The following is a 22,117-nucleotide window of genomic DNA, read 5'->3' as shown; positions in this document are numbered from 1 at the left end:
GTGATCTGCCTTTTCTCTTTAGCTCCTTTTAAAGACTTCTCTTTGTCTTTGATGTTCTGAGTTTTACATTACTGTGTTTAGATGTTCTTTAAAAAAAAATTATCATGCATGGTGCATTCTGCATCCAAGATCTAAGGATTCATGTCTTTCATCTGGTCTGGAAAATTCTTAGCGATTACTTTTCCAAATATTTCTTCTCTCCAGTCCCTTCATTCTCTTCTGCAGCTTAATAGATTATATTAGAACTTCTCATTCTATTCCCCCATATTCCTTAAACTCTCTCTTTCCTAGTTTTTCCACTTCTTAGCTCTCTGTGCTCCATTTTGGGTCTCTTGTTCACTCATAGTGTGATTGCATTTTTACTTCTTTAAGCACTTCATACACTTAAAAATATTCTCTGCCAAGTGAAAGATGCTAGACACAAGAACATAGTGCACAAGTCCATATATAGGACATTTTGTAAAAATCAAAAGTTCAGGTTCAAAATTCAGGACAGTTGTTGCCAAGAGCTGAAGTCAATTTTCTTGTGGAAGAAAATTGACTTCAAGAGGTCATAGGGGAAATTTGGAGGTAAAGGAAACATTTTATATCTTGACTATGGTAGTGGTTGTATGACTGTACACTTGTCAAAATTCATTGAGCTGTATACGTTAAAAGGATGAATTTTACTAAGGTACTTAGTACTAAGATACTAAATTAGACCTCAATAAACCTGATATTTAAATAGTGTATAGTTAACCTCTACTTACATGCTAAATGTAAACAGTGGAAGTGGGGAAGAGGAAGACAAAAATCTATCAAAATACAAAAAAAATGTATGCAATAAGGAAAGAAATATGTGTAGAGGTGACAGTCTTTACTCTGTAATGACTTATGAGGATTTAATTGGTATGTATGACTTTCCCTCTCTGTAATTTTTGCCATGTTCCCTTTGCCTTCACACAGGTACTCAGGGAGTTAGGGTTTCTTACCAAACTTTACAAGAGATCTGAGCCCTCAATAATTCTGTCCTTATCACAGCAGGGTAATCTTCAATTAATTTTTTCCATTGGCAGGATGCCTGGGTGGTGCAGTCAGTTAAGTCAGACTCTTGGTATCAACTCAGGTCGTGATCTCAGGGTCATGAGATTGAGCCCTGTGACAGTCTCTGTGCTCATCAGGGAGTTTGGTTGAGATTCTCTCTCTCCCTCCCTCTCCCTTTCCCCCTCCCTCCCTGCTCTCTCTTTCTTTAAAATAAATGAATCTTAAAAAAAAATTTTTTTTAATGTGTTTCCATTGGATGTGGTAGTATAAGACCTGCTCTGGAACAACATATCTGAGTTCTGTTAAGGCCGTCCCATGCCACCTTGAAGCTTTGGGGCACCTGGGTGGCTCAGTGGGTTAAGCTTCTGCCTTCGGCTCAGGTCATGGTCTCAGGGTCCTGGGATCAAGCCCCACATCAGGCTCTCTGCTCAGTTGGGAGCCTGCTTCCTCCTCTCTCTCTCTCTGTCTGCCTACTTATGATCTCTCTCTCTGTGTCAAATAAATAAATTAAACCTTTAAAAAAAAGATTTTATCTATTTATTTTTTTGTCAGAGAGAGAGAGAGAAAGAGCGCACAAGCAGGCAGAGTGGCAGGCAGAGGCAGACAGAGATGCAGGCTCCCTACTAAGCAAGGAGCCTGAGGCAGGACTTGATCCCAGGACCCTGGGATCATGACCTGAGCGGAAGGCAGCGGCTTAACTGACTAAGCCACCCAGGCGTCCCTTGAGGTTTCTTTTAATGCATTATTACTAGAAACTTTTAGTGCCTCAGTTTGGTGTGACCCATTGTTAAATGGAGGCCAGGGTAGATCAGGGTTTTGGTTAACCAGCTGAGCAAATTACTAGAACTATGCTCAGCTGCCAGCACAATGAATATAAAATCTTGAGTAAGATTTTATCACATCAATAAATTCAATCCCAATCTAAAATTACATTCCTCCTGACGTAGTGGGCAGACATAGAATCCAGTCATGCTATAAATCAGCAAAATCCCTATAATTATTTTTTGTGTGTAAGCCTCTTCTCCAAGATTTGACTTGAATTTTTCTCTCCCAGAGCGTGCCCAGATCTGACTAGCAATAAAGGATTGTTCTTCTCTTGCAAAGGAAGGGGGAAGATGGGTTTTCAAGCAAGGGAGAGACAGCTCCATCAGATAAGGAATCAGAGAATGTTTTAATGGGTATAAAAGCAGAAACAAATAATGTGGCTAAACCCAGGAAGGTAATTGACAGTCCCTTCCACCCAAGTCCTAGCACAAAGAGCACAGAATAATTCTCTAAAAAGAACTGAACACAAAGTCAAGAGGGACCTAGGGCAGCTAGTGTGATTTTGGCACCCCAAGTAAGGCCCTCCTTATTCTGAAATTTGAGGACTTCACTCAAAACAAGATTTAACACTTTACCCAAAGGAATGCAGGCCCCCAACGTACATGGCCCTCATTGAAATGTTCTCTTTTGTATTTTTACAGTATGAACAGAAAAACCAAAGATCACCCAACATTGAAAAAGACCTATGGCATCAAAGTAGGAAAACCAAGATTTAAAAAAATGGAAAAAAAAATCTGAAAACAGAGACAATTCAAGAAATAGAATAGAAACAGTAATAGCAACAACAGGTGATTAGCAGTCTCAAAGATCCAGCTTTTTTACAAAAACAAGTCATAATACTATGAAAAAAGGATCAAAGAACAGTAAAGAATCTTGAAAGTTAAAAATATGATTGCTGAATTTAGGACTATGATGATGGTATCATATTTTTTAATTGAAGTTTTATTGTGGTGTAATTGTATAAAGTATAAATTTATAAGTTTTGACTTATGTATATGTAAACTTACAAGTTTTGACTTATGTATACGAAACCATCACCACAATCAAGATAATGAACATATCCATTACCTCCAAAAGTTAGGTCAGACCATTTTATATTTCCTTTCTCTTATTCCCCTATCTCCCCTCCCAGGAAACCTATGGTACATAAATGAAGTGATACAGTATGTACTCCTTTATGTCAGGTTTATTTCATTTAATGTAATTATTTTAAGACTTATCTGTCCTGTGGCATGTGTCAATACTTCATTTCTTTTGATTACTGAATAGTATACCATTATATAGATATACTATAGTTTGTTTGCCATTCACTGTGGATGGACATTGGATTATTTTAATTTTTTAAACATTACAAATAAAGCTGTTACAAACATTTAGAACAAGTTGCTGCTGTTGTTTAGATGAGAGAGAGTGAGAGTGAGCAAGCAGGGGGAAGGGGTAGGGGCAAAGGGATAGGGAGAGAGAGAATCCCAAGCAGGCTTCATGCTCAGCACAGAGCCCCACGTGGGGCTTGATCTCACGACACTGAGATCATGACCTGAGCCAAAATCAAGAGTCAGATACTTAACCAACTGAGACATCCAGGTGCCCTGAGAACAATTTTTTATGGGCATATATTTCCTTTCTCTTGGAAATTCCTAAGAGTGGCATGGCCAGATCATAGAGCAGATTTATGTTTAACTTTTTTAAGAAACTGTCAAGTAGTTTGCAAAGTGGTTTTCACATCCCACCACTACTGTATTAGAGTTCCAGTGATTCTCCATCTTTCCCAAGTCATTTAAAAAAATTAAGGGGCACCTGGGTGGCTCAGTGGGTTAAAGCTTCTGCCTTCGGCTCAGGTCATGATCCCAGGGTCCTGGGATCGAGCCCTGCATTGGGCTCTCTGCTTGGTGGGGAGCCTGCTTCCCTTCCTCTCTCTCTGCCTGCCTCTCTGCCTACTTGTGATCTCTGTCTGTAGAATAAATAAATAAAATCTTTAAAAAAAACAGCTTTTTTTGAGATGTAACTTATATATCATAAATTTCACCCATTTAAAGTATACAATTCAGGGGCGCCTGGGTGGCTCAGTGGGTTAAGCCGCTGCCTTCGGCTCAGGGTCCTGGGATCGAGTCCCGCATCGGGCTCTTTGCTCAGCAGGGAGCCTGCTTCCCTCTCTCTCTCTCTCTCTGCCTGCCTCTCCATCTACTTGTGATCTCTCTCTGTCAAATAAATAAATAAAATCTTTAAAAAAAAATAAATAAAGTATACAATTCAATGACTTTTAGAATATTCACAGAATTGTGAAACCATTGCCACTATCTAATTTTTAGAATATTTTCAGCACGCTCCTAAAATCCTCATATCCATCGGCAGTCACTCCCCACTCTCCACACGCACCCCCATGTTAGGCAGCTTCTAATCTACTTTCTGTCTCTAGATCTGTCTATTCTGGACATTTCATGGGAATTGAATCATATAAGGTGTTTGATGACTGGCTTTTTTACTTAGCATAATGTTCTTAAGGTTTATCCACATTGTAGCATGTATCAATACTTCATTCCTCTTTTTAAAAATTTTAAACTGTGAAATAATTATAGATTCACAGGAATTTGCAGAGATGGTACAGAGAGACAGGTCTCTTGTATTCTCCACCCAGTTACTCCCAATGGCTACCTATTACCTAACTACAGTACAATATCAAAACCAAGAACTGGACATTGGTATACAATGTGTGCACAATCTTATTATATGTGTAGATTCATATAACTACCAATACACTCAAGATACAGAACTATTTCATCACCATGAAGATCTTCCTTTTTCCTCCTCCTATCATCCCTAATCAGTGGCAACCACTAATCCATTTCCCATCTCTTTAATTTTGTCTCTTCAAGAATGCTATGTAAATGGAATCACACAATATGTGACCTCTTAAGATCATCATAATAAATTTCCCCTAATGTTAAAAAAAGAAGTATAACTAGATAGTGAAACCAAAATCTTATAGGTAATATCTATTATAAAATCCAAGGACAAACCCCAAAATAACAGGGATTGGGAGCAAAATGATAGTACCAAACCTGCACAATATCAGCATATGTGTGAGAGGAAGCAGAGGGAATAATGGTGTGTCTGGAGGACTTTAGAAAAGGAGAACCCCAAAATAGTCCAAGGAAGTATTACTGGAAAGTGAAATCGGGGACTCTGAGAACAGCAGCAGAAATCAGGAGTAGTTTTGCTCACTCTAGTAGCTTGTCAGTGCAAGGCCATCCCCAGGAAGGTCTGAGGAGACTGGAGAATTGTAGCACTAACCAATCATGAGATTGACCACCCAGGACCAGCAAACTGAGAAGAAACTGGAGAGTGGAATCACAATTGAGCAGAACAGGGACAATATAAGAATCAAAGGAAACATAATGACAAAACAAAATTCAGTGGGGGCAGGGAAGAGGAGAGATAGAGCCAGGAGATCCCAGAAAGTAAGCTGCCATTTATGTGAACACTACACAAAAACAGAAAAGATAATTCTGTATGGTTAGAAAAACCCTTTTGGCTACACCTCCTCTTAAAAGTTCAGGGAAATTAGTTTCATATAAAAACGGGCTACCTGCTGAAAAGAAATTAAAAAAAAAAAAAACAAGCTACAGAAGGAACAAGGCAAGGATGCCTGTTTTTAATACTTCTATTCAACATAGTGTTGGAAGTCCTAGCCAGAGAAATTAGGCAAGAAAAAGGCATCCAAATTGAAAAAGAATAAAGTGATCTCTGTTTACAGATGATTGATCTAATATGTAGAAAACCTTAAAGACTGCACATGCACACACCCACCCACATGCACACAAAAACTGTTGGAACTAACAAATTTAGCAAGGTAAGAGGATAAAAGGCAACACACAAAATCAGTAGTTTCTCTATACATTAACAGTGAACAATCTGAAAAGGAAATTACAAAGACAATTTTATTTACAATAACATCAAAACAATAAAATGCTTAGGAATTAACTTAACCAAGAAAGCAAAAGACATTGAAAACCACAAAACATTGTTGAAAGAAATTAAAGAGGACATAAATAAATGGAAATACATCCTATGTTCATGGATTGGAAGACTGAATATTGTTAAAAATGTCAATACTACCCAAAACAATCTATAGATTTAGGCAATTCATATAAAAATCCCAATGATGGTTTCTGCAAAAATAGAAAAACTCTCCTTCAAAATTCATATGGAATCTTGAGGTATCCTATTAGCCAAAACAATCTTGAAAACAAAAACAAAAAATAAAACCAGAGGACTCACAATTCTTCTTCTTCTTTTTTTTTTAAGATTGTTTTTATTTATTTGTCAGGGAGAGAGAGAAAGAGTGCACAAGCAGGGGCAGGAGCAGGCAGAGCAGGAAGACAGGCAGAAGGAGAAGCAGGGTCCCCACTAAGCAAGGAGCCCAACACAGGACTTAATCCCAGGACCCCAGGATCATGACCTGAGCTGAAGGCAGATGTGTAACTGACTGAGCCACCGAGGCATTGCAGGACTCATACTTCTTGGTTTCAAAACTTACCACAAAACCACAGTTGTCAAAACAGGATGGTACAGGTATAAAGACATATATAGAGAGACTAAAGGAATAAGAATGGAGAGCCCAGAAATAAACCTTCACATTTATAGCCAAATAATTTTTGACAAGGATGCGTTCAATGAAGTATAGGGCAGTCTTTTCAACAAATGGCACTGGGATAACTGGATATCCACTTGTAAAAGGATGAAGATGGACCCTTACCATTTACAAAAATTACCTCAATAAGGTTCAGACACCTAAATGTAAGACCTAAAGCAATAAAACTCTTAGAAGATAATATAGGATGAGAACTTCACAACCTGGGATTTGGCAATTTTCTCAGGACACCAAAGGTAACAAAAAATATACAAATTGGACTTCATGAAAATTTTAAAAATTTTGTGGATCAAAAGACACTGTCAACAGAAAGCTGACAAAGTATTTGCAAATTATATATCTGATAAGATATTAATATCCAGAATATCTAGAAAACTCCTAGAAACAACAAAAAACACCAACCCAATTCAAAAATGGGGAAAGGACTTGAATGGATATTTCTCCAAAGAAAATATACAAATGGCCAATATGCACATGAAAAGATGCTCACCATCACTAGCCTTTAGGAAAATGCAAATCAAAACAACAGTGAGAAACCATTTCACACCCATTACCTTAGCCACTATCAAAAAAACAGAAAGCAGCAAGTGTTGGCAAGGATATGGAGAAATTGGAACTCTTGGGTATTGTTAGTGGAAATGTAATGGTACAGCTGGTGTGAAAAAATAGTGTGGCAGTTCCTCAAATAATTAAAAATTGAATTACCACATAATGCAGCAATTCCACTTCTTATATACCCCAAATAATTCAGAGCAGGGTCTCAATGAGATATCTGCACCCTCGTGTTCATAGCAGCATTATGTACAAAGCTAAAATGTGGAAACAACCCAGGTGTCCATCAACTGATGAATGGATAAGCAAAATATGGTATATACCTACTATTTAGCCTCAGAAAGGAAGGAAATTCTGTCACAAACGATCACATGGATAAACTTTGGAACACTATGCTACGTGAAACAAGCCAGTCACTTATGAGACTGTATGGTTCCACTTACATGAAAGACAAATACTGTATGGTTCCACTTACATGAAGTATTTAGAGTAACCAAAATCACAGAGTCAGAAAGTTGCCAAGGGCTGGGGAGAAGAGAGATGAGGAGTTATTGTTTAATGAGTACAGTCTTACCAGATGTAAAGTGTTAGGGATATGGATGGCAGCAACAGTTGCCCAGTATTATGAATGTATTTAATACCAGTGAACTCTTCACCTAAAAATGATTAAAATGATAAATTTTATGTTACATGTATTTTACTACCATTAAAAAAAAAAAAAAAAAACCTGAGAAATCTCGAGGAGCAAGATGGTGGAGGAGTGGGAGACCTAAATATTGTCGGGTCCCAGGAATTCAGCTAGATACTTATCAATCCCTTCTGAACAACTACAAACTCAACAGGAAAACTTTTTAAATTTTCATTGTTATATCCTATCCCTTCTTTGTATATAACCTTATTTTTTGTATACATATAGGTTTTTTTTTCTTTAAAATTTTAGGATACAGTTTCTTCTAACACATCAAAATCTAAATCCTAAATCTAGCATGTGGCTTTGTTTTAGCCTCCAGCCTGATCACATTCTTTCCTATTTTTTTTTCTTTTTCAACCAACTTCTTATCAATTCCTTTTTTAGAATCTTTTTAAATTTTCATCCTTACAGTCATATTCCATCCCTTCATCGTCTTTACCCTTATATTTGTGTGTGTGTGTGTGTGTGTGTGTAATATATATATATATATATATATATATATATATATATATATATATAAAGTTTTTCTTTCTTTAAAATTTTGGGAGACTGTTTCTTCTAACAGACCAAAATACACCCAAAATCAAGTATGTGGCTGTGTTCTATTCACCAGCCATATACATATAATTTCTTCTCCTTTCTTCTCCCCCCTGGTTTAAGGTCTCTTCCGATTTGGTTAGTGTATATTTTTCTGGGGTCATTGCTACCCTTTTAGTATTTTGTTCTCTCATTCATCTATTCTTTTTTTTTTTTAAACAATAAGCATTTATTTTTTTAATAAATTTTATTTTATTTTTTTATAAACATATAATGTATTATTAGCCCCAGCGGTACAGGTCTGTGAATCGCCAGGTTTAGACACTTCACAGTACTCACCACAGCACACCTCCCCAATGTCCATAACCCCACCACCCTCTCCCGACCCCCCGACCCCCAGCAACCCTCAGTTTGTTCTGTGAGATTAAGAGTCTCTTATGGTTTGTCTCCCTCCCAATCCCATCTTGTTTCATTTATTCTTTTTTTACCCCTCAAACCCCCCACATTGCATCTGCACTTCCTCATATCAAGGAGATCATATGATAGTTGTCTTTCTCTGATTGACTTATTTCACTAAGCATAACACCCTCTAGTTCCATCCACATCGTCGCAAATGGCAAGATTTCATTTCTTTTGAAGGCTGAATAGTATTCCATTGTATATATATACTACATCTTCTTTATCCATTCATCTGTTGATGGACATCTAGGTTCTTTCCATAGTTTGACTGTTGTGGAATTTGCTGCTTTAAACATTTGGGTGCATGTGCCCCTTCAGATCACTACGTTTGTATCTTTAGGGTAAATACCCAGTAGTGCAATTGCTGGGTCGTAAGGTAGCTCTATATTCAAATTTTGAGGGACTTCCATGCTGTTTTCCAGAGTGGTTGCACCAGCTTGCATTCCCACCAACAGTGGAGGAGCGTTCCCCTTTCTCCACATCCTTGCCAGCATCTGTCATTTCCTGACTTGTTAACTTTAGCCATTCTGACTGGTGTGAAGTGGTATCTCATTGTGGTTTTGATTTGTATTTCCCTGATGCCAAGTGATGCGGAGCATTTTTTCATGTGTCTGTTGGCCATCTGGATGTCTTCTTTGCAGAAATGTCTGTCCATGTCTTCTGCCCATTTCTTGATTGGATTGTTTGTTCTTTGGGTGTTGAGTTTGCTAAGCTCTTTATAGATTTTGGATACTAGCCCTTTATCTGATATGTCATCTGCAAATATCTTCTCCCATTCTGTCAGTTGTCTTTTGGTTTTGTTGACTGTTTCCTTTGCTGTGCAAAAGCTTTTGATCTTGACGAAGTACCAATAAGTCCTTTTTGCCCTTGCTTCCCTTGCCTTTGGCGATGTTCCTAGAAAGAAGTTACTGCGGCTGAGGTCAAAGAGGTTGCTGCCTGTGTTCTCCTCAAGGATTTTGATGGATTCCTGTCTCACATTGACGTCTTTCATCCATTTTGAGTCTATTTTCATGTGTGGTGTAAAGAAATAATCCAGTTTCATTCTTCTGCATGGGGCTGTCCAATTTTTCCCAACACCGCTTGTTGAAGAGACTTTTTTCCATTGGACATTCTTTCCTGCTTTGTCAAAGATTAGTTGATCATAGATTGAGGGTCCATTTCTGGGCTCTCTATTCTGTTCCATTGATCTGTGTGTCTGTTTTTTGCCAGTACCATACTGTCTTGATGATGACAGCTTTGTAATAGAGCTTGAAGTCTGGAATGGTGATGCCACCAACTTTGGCTTTCTTTTTCAACATTCCTCTGGCTATTCGGGGTCTTTTCTGGTTCCATATAAATTTTAGGATTATTTGTTGGATTTCTTTGCCAAAAAGTCGTGGTATTTTGATAGGGATTGCATTAAATGTTTCAGTTGCTTTAGGTAGCATAGACATTTTCACAATATTTGTCCTTCCAATCCATGAGCATGGAACATTTTTCCATTTCTTTGTATCTTCCTTAATTTCTTTCATGAGTACTTTATAGTTTTCTGAGTACAGATCCCTTGCCTCTATAGTAGGTTTATTCCTAGGTATCTTATGGTTTTGGGTGCAATTGTAAATGGGATCGACTCCTTAATTTCTCTTTCTTCTGTCTTGCTATTGGTGTATAGAAATGCAACTGATTTCTGTGCATTTATTTTATATCCTGACACTTTACTGAATTCCTGTACAAGTTCTAGCAGTTTTGGAGTGGAGTCTTTTGGGTTTTCCACATATAGTATCATATCATCTGCAAAGAGTGATAGTTTGACTTCTTCTTTGCTGATTTGGATGCTTTTAATTCCTTTTTGTTGTCTGATTGCTGAGGCTAGGACTTCTAGTACTATGTTGAATAGCAGTGGTGATAATGGACATCCCTGCCATGTTCCTGACCTTAGTGGAAAAGCTCTGTTTTTCTCCATTGAGAATGATATTTGCAGTGGGTTTTTCATAGATGGCTTTGATAATATTGAGGTATGTGCCCTCTATCCCTACACTTTGAAGAGTTTTGATCAGGAAGGATGCTGTACTTTGTCAAATGCTTTTTCAGCATCTATTGAGAGTACCATATGGTTCTTGTTCTTTCTTTTATTAATGTATTGTATCACATTGATTGATTTTCGGATGTTGAACCAACCTTACAGCCCTGGAATAAATCCCACTTGGTCGTGGTGAATAATCCTTTTAATGTACTGCTGGATCCTATTGGCTAGTATTTTGGTGAGAATTTTCACATCTGTGTTCATCAAGGTTATTGGTCTGTAATTCTCTTTTTTGGTGGGATCCTTGTCTGGTTTTGGGATCAAGGTGATGCTGGCCTCATAAAATGAGTTTGGAAGTTTTCCTTCCATTTCTCTTTTTTGGAACAGTTTCAGGAAAATAGGAATTAATTCTTCTTTAAATGTTTGGTAGAATTCCCCTGGGAAGCCGTCTGGCCCTGGGCTCTTGATTGTTTGGAGATTTTTGATGACTGTTCCAATCTCCTTACTGGTTATGGGTCTGTTCAGGTTTTCTATTTCTTCCTGGTTCAGTTTTGGTAGTTTATATGTCTCTAGGAATGCATCCATTTCTTCCAGATTGTCAAATTTGTTGGCGTAGAGTTGCTCATAATATGTTCTTATAATTGTTTGTATTTCTTTGGTGTTGGTTGTGATCTCTCCTCTTTCATTCATGATTTTATTTATTTGGGTCCTTTCTCTTTTCTTTTTGATAAGTCTGGCCAGGGGTTTATCAATCTTATTAATTCTTTCAAAGAACCAGCTCCTAGTTTTGTTGATTTGTTCTATTGTTTTTTTGGTTTCTATTTCATTGATTTCTGCTCTGATCTTTATGATTTCTCTTCTCCTGCTGGGTTTAGGCTTTCTTTTTTGTTCTCTCTCCAGCTTCTTTAGGTGTAGGGTTAGGTTGTGTATTTGAGACCTTTCTTGTTTCTTGAGAAAAGCTTGTATCACTATATATTTTCCTCTCAGGACTGCCTTTCCTGTGTCCCACAGGTTTTGAACCATTGTGTTTTCTTTATCATTTGTTTCCATGAATTTTTTTCAATTCTTCTTTAATTTTCTGCTTGACCCATTCATTCTTTAGAAAAATGCTGGTTAGTCTCCATGTATTTGGGGTCTTTCTGACTTTGCTCTTGTGATTAGTTCTAGCTTCAGAGCATTGTGGTCTGAAAATATGCAAGGAATGATCCCAATCTTTTGATACCGGTTGAGACCTGATTTATGACCCAGGATGTGATCTATTCTGGAGAATGTTCCATGTGCACTAGAGAAGAATGTGTATTCTGTTGCTTTGGGATGGAATGTTCTGAATATATCTGTGATGTCCATCTGGTCCAATGTGTCATTTAAGGCCTTTATTTCCTTGTTGATCTTTTCCTTGGATGATCTGTCCATTTCAGTGAGGGGAGTGTTAAAGTCCCCTACTATTATTGTATTATTGTCAATGTGTTTCTTTGATTTTGTTATTAAATGGTTTATATAGTTGGCTGCTCCCATGTTAGGGGCATAGATATTTAAAATTGTTAGATCTTCTTGTGGGACAGACCCTTTGAGTATGATATAGTGTCCTTCCTCCTCTCTTATTATAGTCTTTGGCTTAAAATCTAATTGATCTGATTATAAGGATCGCCACCCCCAACTTTCTTCTGATGTCCATTAGCATGGTAAATTATTTTCCACCCCCTCACTTTAAATCTAGAGGTGTCTTCAGGTCTAAAATGAGTTTCTTGTAGGCAGCATATTGATGGGTTTTGTTTTTTTATCCATTATGATACCCTGTGTCTTTTGATTGGGGCATTTAGCCCATATACATTCAGGGTAACTATTGAGAGATATGAATTTAGTATCATTGAATTGCCTATAAGTGACTGTTACTGTATATTGTCTCTGTTCCTTTCTGATCTACTACTTTTAGGGTCTCTCTTTGCTTAGAGGACCCCTTTCAATATTTCCTGCAAATTCTTTCAGTTTTTGTTTGTCCTGGAAGTTTTTTTATCTCTCCTTCTATTTTCATTGATAGCCTAGCTGGATATAGTATTCTTCACTGCATGTTTTTCTCGTTTAGTGCTCTGAATATATCATGCCAGTTCTTTCTGGCCTGCCAGGTCTCTGTGGATAAGTCCGCTGCCAATCTAATATTTTTACCATTGTATGTTACAGACTTCCTGTCCCAGGCTGCTTTGAGGATTTTCTCTTTGTTGCTAAGACTAAGTAAATTTTACTATTAGGTGATGGGGTGTCCTTATTGATTTTGAGGGGGGTTCTCTGCACCTTCTGGATTTTGATGCTTGTTCCCTTTGCCATATTAAGGAAATTCTCTGCAATAATTCTCTCCAATATACCTTCTGCTCCCCTCTCTCTTTCTTCTTCTTCTGGAATCCAAATTATTCTAATGTTGTTTCATCTTATGGTATCACTTATCTCTCGAATTCTCCCCTCGTGGTCCAGTAGTTGTTTGTCTCTCTTTTGCTCAGCTTCTTTATTCTCTGTCATTTGGTCTTCTATATCACTAATTCTTTCTTCTGCCTCATTTATCCTAGCAGTAAGAGCCTCCAGTTTTTATTGTACCCCATTAATAGCTTTTTTTATTTCAACTTGGTTAGATTTTAGTTCTTTTATTTCTCCAGAAAGAGCTTTTATTTCTCCGGACATGGTTTCTCTAATATCTTCCATGCCTTTTTCAAGGCCGGCTAGAACTTTGAGAATCATCATTCTGAACTCTAGATCTGACATATTACCAATGTCTGTATTGATTAGGTCCCTAGCCTTCAGTACTGCCTCTTGTTCTTTTTTTTGTGGTGAGTTTTTCTGCCTTGTCATTTTGTCCAGATAAGAGTATATGAAGGAGCAAATAAAATACTAAAAGGGTGGCAAAGACCCCAGGAAAATGTGCTTTAACCAAATCAGAAGAGACCCCAAATCTTAGTGGGGGAGAAAGGGGATAAAAAGAAGTTCAGAAAAGAAAATTTAAAAAGAAAACAAATAAAGAAAAAATATAAAAAAGAAATATATATATATATGTATATATATACATATATATATATATATATTAGACTGGAGACTAGAACAGGGTCACACACTTAATTTGGGGAGTATTTTGGTCTCTTGGAAGAAACTACCTCCCAAAATTTTAAAGAATGAAAAGTATATATAAGGGTAAACACAATGAAGGGATGGAATATGACTATAAAGATGAAAAAAGAATTTTTTTAATCTAAAAAAGGAGTTGATAAGGTAAGTAGGTTGGGAGAATAAAGAAAAAGTGGAGAGAATTTGCTCAGGCTAGAGACTAGAACAAGCTCAGTGCTAGATTTAGGGTGTATTTTGATCTATTAGAAGTTGTACCCCAAATTTTTTAGAAGAAAAAACCCTATGTGTATACAATAAATAAAGTTAGATACAATGAAGGATAAAATATGATTATAATAATGAAGGTTCAAAAAGATTTTTTTTAATGAAAGGTATTGTTAAGATAAACTAATTAAAAAACATTAAAAAAGGAAAGGGTAAAAGTTAAAAAAAATTAGCAGAAGAAAAAAATAAAATTAAAATATTAACTTTGCAAGACTAAAGATTCAGGGAGAGAAAGCCATGAATTCCATGCTTTGCTTTCTCCTCCTCTGGAATTCCGCTGTTCTCCTTGGTAAGTGAACTTGGTCTTGGCTGAATTTCTTGTTGATCTTCTGGGGGTGGGGCCTGTTGTAGTGATTCTCACGTGTCTTTGCCCCAGGCGGAATTGCACCACCCTTACAGCACCTAGCTAAGTAATCTGTTCAGGTTCGCTTTTGGGAGCTTTTGTTCCCTGAAGACTTTCTGTAGAGTTCCGGAGGACGGGAATGAAAATGGCGGCCTCCCAATCTCAGACCTGGAGCCGAGAGCTCGGGGCACCACTCCTCAGTGCGCCCTCAGAGAAAAGCGCTCAATCACTCCTGTCTCCCTGGCATCCCGCTGTGCTCCAAACTTACCCAGCCTGTGACCAAGCATCTCTGTCTCTGGCACACAGCTCCGCCTGGAGTCTCCGAACCCTGCAGATCCCTGAGCTCTTCCAGGAGGGGTCTCCTGGGATCCTGTGGGGACCCCACTCACAGAGCAGTGTCCCGTGCCATGGATTATGGTTCAAGGTAACCCCGAGTTGAGAGCTCACTCTTCTGCTCTGTCTCTATAGCTGGCTTCTCTGCTCTAATACCTGCGAGCTCTGTGACACTCAGACACCCCCGATGCTTCTGTGACCCCGCAGGACCTGGGGCCACGTTGTCCCTGCGTGGGCTTCATCCCGGTTTAGCCTCTGGAACGATTTCCCTCAGTGGAGCAGACTTTTAAAAGTCCTGATTTAGTGCTCCATTGCTCTGCCATTTGCCAGGAGCCAGCCCCTCCCCCTGCAGTCTATCTTCCTGTGGCTTTGGATTCACTTCTCCACTGGTCCTAACTTTCAGAAAGTGGTCAATTTTCTGTTTCTAGAATTGTTGCTCTTCTTCTCTTTGATCTCCTGTTGGATTTGTAGGTGTTCAGAATGGTTTGATAAGCTATATAGCTGATCTCCTGCTACCTGATGTCATCTCAGCCTGCTACTTCTCTGCCATCTTGAGTCTATCCCCACCTCATTCATCTATTCTTATCTGGATAAAATGACAAGATGGAAAAACTCACCTCAAAAAAAAAGAATAAGAAGCAGTATTGATAGCTAGGGACCTAATCAATATGGACATTAGTAAGATGTCAGAACTAGAGTTCAGAATAACAATTATCAAGATGCTAGCTGAGCTCAAAAAAAAGAATGGAATATACTAGATAATCCCTTTCTGGAGAAATAAAATCCCTTTCTGGGGAAATAAAAGCTAAACTAAAATCTAACCAAGTTGAAATAAAAAAAAGCTATTAATGAGGTGCAATAAAAAATGGAGGCTCTTACTGCTAGGATAAATGAGGCAGAAGAGAGAATTAGTGATATAAAAGAGCAAATGATGGAGAATAAAGAAGCTGAGAAAAAAAGAGGTAAACAACTACTGGACCACGAGGGGAGAATTCGAGAGATAAGTAATACCATAAGACAAAACAGTATTAGAATAATTGGGATCCCAGAAGAAGAAGGGGGGAGGCAGAAGGTATATTGGAGCAAATTATAGCAGAGAATTTCCCTAATCTGGTGAAGGGAACAAGCATCAAAATCCAGGAGGCACAGAGAACCCCCCTCAAAATCAATAAAAATAGGTCCACACCCCGTCATCTATTCTTTTTTTTTTTTAAAGATTTTATTTATTTATTTGACAGAGAGAGATCACAAGTAGATGGAGAGGCAGGCAGAGAGAGAGAGAGAGGGAAGCAGGCTTCTTGCTGAGCAGAGAGCCCGATGTGGGACTCGATCCCAGGACCCTGAGATCATGACCTGAGCCGAAGGCAGAGGCTTTAACCCACTGAGCCACCCAGGCGCCCCCACACCCCGTCATCTAATAGTAAACCTTACAACCCTCAGTGACAGAGAAAATCCTGAAAGCAGCTTGGGACAAGAGGTCTTTTGTCCCAACTGTAGAAATATTAGATTTCTACAATTGTAGAACAATTGTAGAAATTGTAGAATTGTAGAAATATTAGATTGACAGCAGACCTATCCACAGATACCTGGCAGGCCAGAAAAGACCAACACAATATATTCAGAGAATATAACAAGAAAAATATGCAGCCAAGAATACTATATTCAGCTAGGCTGTCATTGAACATAGAAGGAGAGATTTAAAAAAAAAAAAAAAAAAAACTTCCAGGACAAACAAAAACTAAAAGAATTTGCAAACACCAAACCAGCCCTGCAGAAAATATTGAAAGGGGTCCTCTAAGCAAAGAGAGAGCCTAAAAGTAACAGACCAGAAAAGAACAGAAACAATATACAGTAACAGTCACCTTACAGGCAATACAATGGCACTAAATTCATATCTTTCAGTACTTACCCTGTATATAAATGGGCTAAATGCCCCAATCTGGTACCCAATGGCACAGGGTATCAGAATGGATTTTAAAAAAAAAAAAAGACCCATCAATATGCTGTCTGCAAGAAACTCATTTTAGACCCAAAGGCACCTCCAGATTTAAAGTGAGGGGGTGGAAAACAATTTACATGCTAATGGATATCAAAAGAAAGCTGGGGTGGCAATCCTTATATCAGATAAATTAGAATTTAAGCCAAAGACTATAATAAGAGATGAGGAAGGACACTATATCATACTTAAAGGGTCACTCCAACAAAATCTAACAATTTTAAATATCTATGCCCCTAACATGGGAGCAGCAAACTATATAAACCAATTAATAACAAAATCAAAGAAGCACATTGACAATAACAATGATAGTAGGGAACTTTAATACCCCCCCTCACTGAAATGGACAGATCATCTAAGCAGAAGATCAACAAGGAAATAAAGGCTTTAAATGACACACTGGGCCAGATGGACATCACAGATATATTCAGAACATTGCCTCCCAAAGCAACAGAATACATCTTCTTCTCTAGTGCACATGGAACATTCTCCAGAATAGATCACATCCTGGGTCACAAATCAGGTCTCAACCAGTACCATTAGACTGGGATTATTCCCTGCATATTTTCAGACCACAATGCTTTGAAACTAGAATTCAAACATAAGAGGAAAGTTGGAAAGAACTCGAATACATGGAGACTAAGCAGTATCCTACTAAAGAATGAATGGGTCAACCAGGAAATTAAAGGAGAATTTAAAAACTTCATGGAAACAAATGAAAATGAAAACACAACTGTTCAAAAATCTTTGGGACACAGCAAAGGCTGTCCTGAGAGGAAAGGATATGGCAATACAAAACTTTCTCAAGAAACAAGAAAGGTTTCAAGTACACAACCTAATCCTACACCTAAAGGAGCTGGAGAAAGAACAGTAAAGAAAGCCTAAATGCAGCAGGAGGAGAGAAATAATAAAGATCAGAGCAGAAATCAATGAAAATAGAAACCAAAAGAACATTAGAACAAATCAACGAAACTAGGAGCAGGTTCTTTGAAAGAATGAATAAGATTGATAAACTCTGGCCAGGCTTAACAAAAAGAAAAGAGAATGAAAGAGGAGAGATCACAACCAACACCAAAGAAATACAAACAATTATAAGAACATAATATGAACAACTATACACCAGCAAATTTGACAATCTGGAAGAAATGGATGCATTCCTAGAGATATATAAACTGCCAAAACTGAAACAGGAAGAAATTTATCATTGTTTGTAAATAGTATAATTAGTCAACTGGAAAACCAAAGGGTAACAATTTAAAAATTAAGTAATAAGAGACTTTAGTGAGGTGACTGGATACTCAAGAATCAGTAGATTAATGGAAGAAGACTTTTATTTACAATTGTAACCAAAAAGGTAACATTTCTTTTTTAAAAAGATTTATTTCTTTATTTGAGAGAAAGAGACAGAAAGAGAGAGAGCATGAGTGGGAAGGAGAGGGAGAATCAGGGAACCTGACATGGGGCTCGATCCCAGGACCCTAAGATCATGGCCTGAACTGAAAGCAAATGCTTAACTGACTGAGCCACCCAGGCACCCCTAAAAAGATAAAATTTCTAAAAATAAGTTTAATGAGAAATGTGCAGTTTACTAAGTGACACAAAAGATTGGAACAAATGGAAAGGATGCCTATCATGTCTTTTGGATTTGGTTTTGTTTTTTTTTTAAGATTTTATTTATTTATTTGTCATAGAGAGAGAAGCAAGAGTGAGCACAAGAGACAGAGTGGCAGGCAGAGGCAGAGGGAGAAGCAGGCTCGCTGCCAAGCAAGGAGCCCGATGTGGGACTCGATCCCAGGACGCTGGGATCATGACCTGAGCCGAAGGCAGCTGCTTAACCAACTGAGCCACCCAGGTGTCCCAAGGATTTGGTTTTTTTCAAAAATAATAATACACGATATTTTGGTGAGGATTCAAAGTTAAAGGCACTTGGCAAAGCATACTGAGGTGTGATTTGATATCCACTTTCCTACCTTTGGATTAGCAGTGTGTGTCAGTCGGTGAACTATACATTTTCTGGAACAAAGGGGAGAGTAAGAATATATAATAGTAATGGGGAGGGTTACATTGGGAAATCTTCGCAATAAAATGGTAGGAAAGGAGTGGATCCCTCCCCCCACAAAGAAACCCCTACTAGAACTAATAAATCAATTTGAAAAATCTCTGTCGATTTGAGAGATGACCTTTTATTGATATTGTAATTGCTTAATAACATTTGACATTTAAAACCACTCATTGCACTCTCCAACGCTTGTTAAGAGTTGAGACACCACGAGACCTGAGGGTTTCAGCCTCAGCTTTCAGTCACACTCAGAGGGCCCAATATGGTCATGCAGGCCGAAGATTACTGGCTTTAGGACAAGATACAGAGCAGAGAAGATGGCACCATGCACAGCCATGCCTTCACAGACACTTGTGACAACAGAGGGAGATCCCAGTGGCTTTAGGTGCTGCATGGCCTGTGTGTGAGTCATGAGGAATGGCACAAATTGTAGGCATATGGGTCACATTAGATCAGGGAAGCCCTCGTGTCTAGGCTCCTTCAGCCGATACAGCCTTCTGGTCACCTGGGACCTGGAGGGAGTGTCTGCAGTTCCCATTCCTTAGGGCAGTGCTGTGGCTGTCTTCAATTACCAGTGAAATACGAACCAACAACCAGAGACTGTGTGTCCCTGGGGTGTCCTTGGATGAGCAGTTAGTACATAGCAACTCCCGCAAGACTGTCATTTCTCTCTACTGGGTAATCACTTTGCTTGCAAATGTGAAAAGTTCCACTCAAGGTCAAACTCGCCCCTCAGTTGGAGGAAAAGATTCACAGACCAGTGGCACACCCTTTCCTTCCAGATAATTCTCAACAGATTCTGAGTTCTTTCCCCTTTAGACTCTCAGGTGTCTTGAGTGGCACAATATACACAGCCAATGCTTCTTAAGACTTGAGCAAATGGTTGAGGGAAATGCCAATCTGTAACAGAGATGAGACATACTGACCAGACACCTGAGCAACCAATCATGAAGTGAAATGAAAACAAGAAACAAAATGAAACAAAAATTAAGGTGTGATTATGCGGCCTTTTATAACTTGGCTGATGGCCAGTTGTGAGACCTGGTTTCTCCCATCCTGCCCACATGGAGCTGTGAGTGGTTTGCATTTAACTTTTACTCACGTTGATAATTCCCTTAGTTAATACTGAAGATTCGGATTCCTTGTTATCCTCATTACTCTTTTCAGGGCTAACGTCAAACATATTTAGACACTTTTTCTCTTAGAAGCTTTAGAATAGGCACCTTCTCCACCTGGAGTAGCCCTCCTTCTAAGCAGTAACAATCCCACTACCTACCCAGGTGTTCTCCTGAGGTACATTTTTGTCCTATGTGTTTTTCTTGTTAGCATACCTCCTCCGAATTTGATGTTTATAGCCTAGGCCTACAGCATGAACTCTGGTTTGGATTAAATTGTTTTCCAAAATGATTATGTTGACATCCTAATCCCTGATACCTGTGACTGTGACCTTAGGTGGAAAAAGGTCTTTGCAGATGTAATTAGTAAGATGAGGTTATACTGGAAAGCATATGGGTCACATTAGATCTGGGAAGCCCTGATGTCTAGGGTCCCTCAGCCTGTGTAGCCTTCTGGTCACCTGGTAGGCCCTAAATCTGATGACTGATTTCCTTACAAGGAGGAATTTTGGAGACACACCGAGGGAAGATGATCATGTGAGGACAGAGGCAGAAACCAGTGGTGTGGCTGTAAACCAAGGAATGACACGGATGGCCAGCAACAACTAGAAGCTAGGAAGAGGCCGGGAAGGATTATTCTTCCCCCAGAGTCTTCAGAGGGAGCATGACCCCGCTAACATCTTGATTTCAAACTTCTGGCCTCCAGAACTGTGAGAAAGCAAATTTCGATTGTTTAAACTCACCCGGTTTGTGGAAGCTTGTCACAACAGCCTTGGGAAAAACCCTTTGTCTCAGTTTATTTAAATGAAACACATAAGGCAGACATCCTGGGAATGGCTGCATGGGTTATCTAGGTAAGAAACATGCTTAATCAGAACTGGCAGTCATTTATAAAATCACTTGCCTAATAAGCCCCTCAAACACGTCTTCTTTATACTGTTTCTGAATAAAATAAAGGTATGATTTTTAGAAACCTGAGGGACTCAAATCATTCAGTCACAAAAGAAAAAGGCAAATAAGAAGAAATGAGGGCCACCTGGGTGGTTTGGTCGGTTAAGCATCTGCCTTCAGCTCAGGTCATGATCCCAGGGTCCTGGATTCAAGTCCCATGTCGGGCTCCTGGTTTAGGAGGGAGCCTGCTTCTCCCTCTCCTTCTGTCCCCCCCGCCCCAAACACACCTCATGTTTGCTCTCAATCTCTCTCTAGTGCTTTCTCTCAAATAAATAAATACAATCTTTAAAAATAAATAAAATATTTTAAAAAAATAAGAAGAAACAATTTCATTTTTCTTTTCTAAGAGATATTGTCAATGTAAATTCTATACCTAAAAGATTTTCTTATAGTTTTCTTGCTAAAGCTACAATGAAAATCAATAAAGAAGGCTGTTAATTAACAAGTGAGCACTGCATATAAATTTAGATCAAACAGGCTGGAATTACAAAGTTTGGGAAGTGTTTGCTCTTTTATCTCCTGAGGTTGGTTCTGGAAACAAGCAAATGCTACCTTCTTATCATTTGCTTGCTTTTTTTTTTTTTCCTTGATGGCAATGTTTTGAGGACTAAAGAGTGAAGTGATTGCTGTCCAAAAGTGGAAGGACACAGATTTGAGACCAGAGACACTGGAAAACTGAAAAAATAGTGAGCCTTTATTGACTTGGGAAAGGAAATAGGTACCCGAAAATGAGGGATTCATCATTGGAACTGCTAAAACAGGACCAACTAGAAAAAAGGGCTCACTGACTTCTGAGTCAAAGACAGAAGAGGATTATACTGTGAAGAATGAAAACGCAGACATTTCAGATCAGGTAAGTATATAAAATGGGAGAAAATCTAGGTGGTTTGATGATGAGGTGAGTTTGTTTTTTGTTTTTGTTTTTAAGATTATATTTATTTATTTGTGAGAGAGAGAGAGTGAGAGAAAGAGAGAGTGAGCAGGATGGAGAGGGAGAGAGAATATGAAGCAGACTCCACATTGAGTGAGAGTCCAATGTGGGGCTCGCTCCCACAACCAGGAGATCATGACCAGAGCTGAATCCAAGAGTCAGATGCTCAACCAAGAGAGCCCTAGCAATGAGTTTTTAATAGAGCAATACAACACTGTAAACATGATCCATGAAAGAAAGAATAAGTAAGTTAGGCTTCATTAAAATTAAAAACTTG

Source organism: Lutra lutra, chromosome 6, assembly GCF_902655055.1.
Source record: "Lutra lutra chromosome 6, mLutLut1.2, whole genome shotgun sequence".
Taxonomy (NCBI): Eukaryota; Metazoa; Chordata; class Mammalia; order Carnivora; family Mustelidae; genus Lutra; species Lutra lutra.
The sequence above is the reverse complement of the archived record's forward strand: the minus strand, read 5'-3'. Positions refer to the sequence as shown.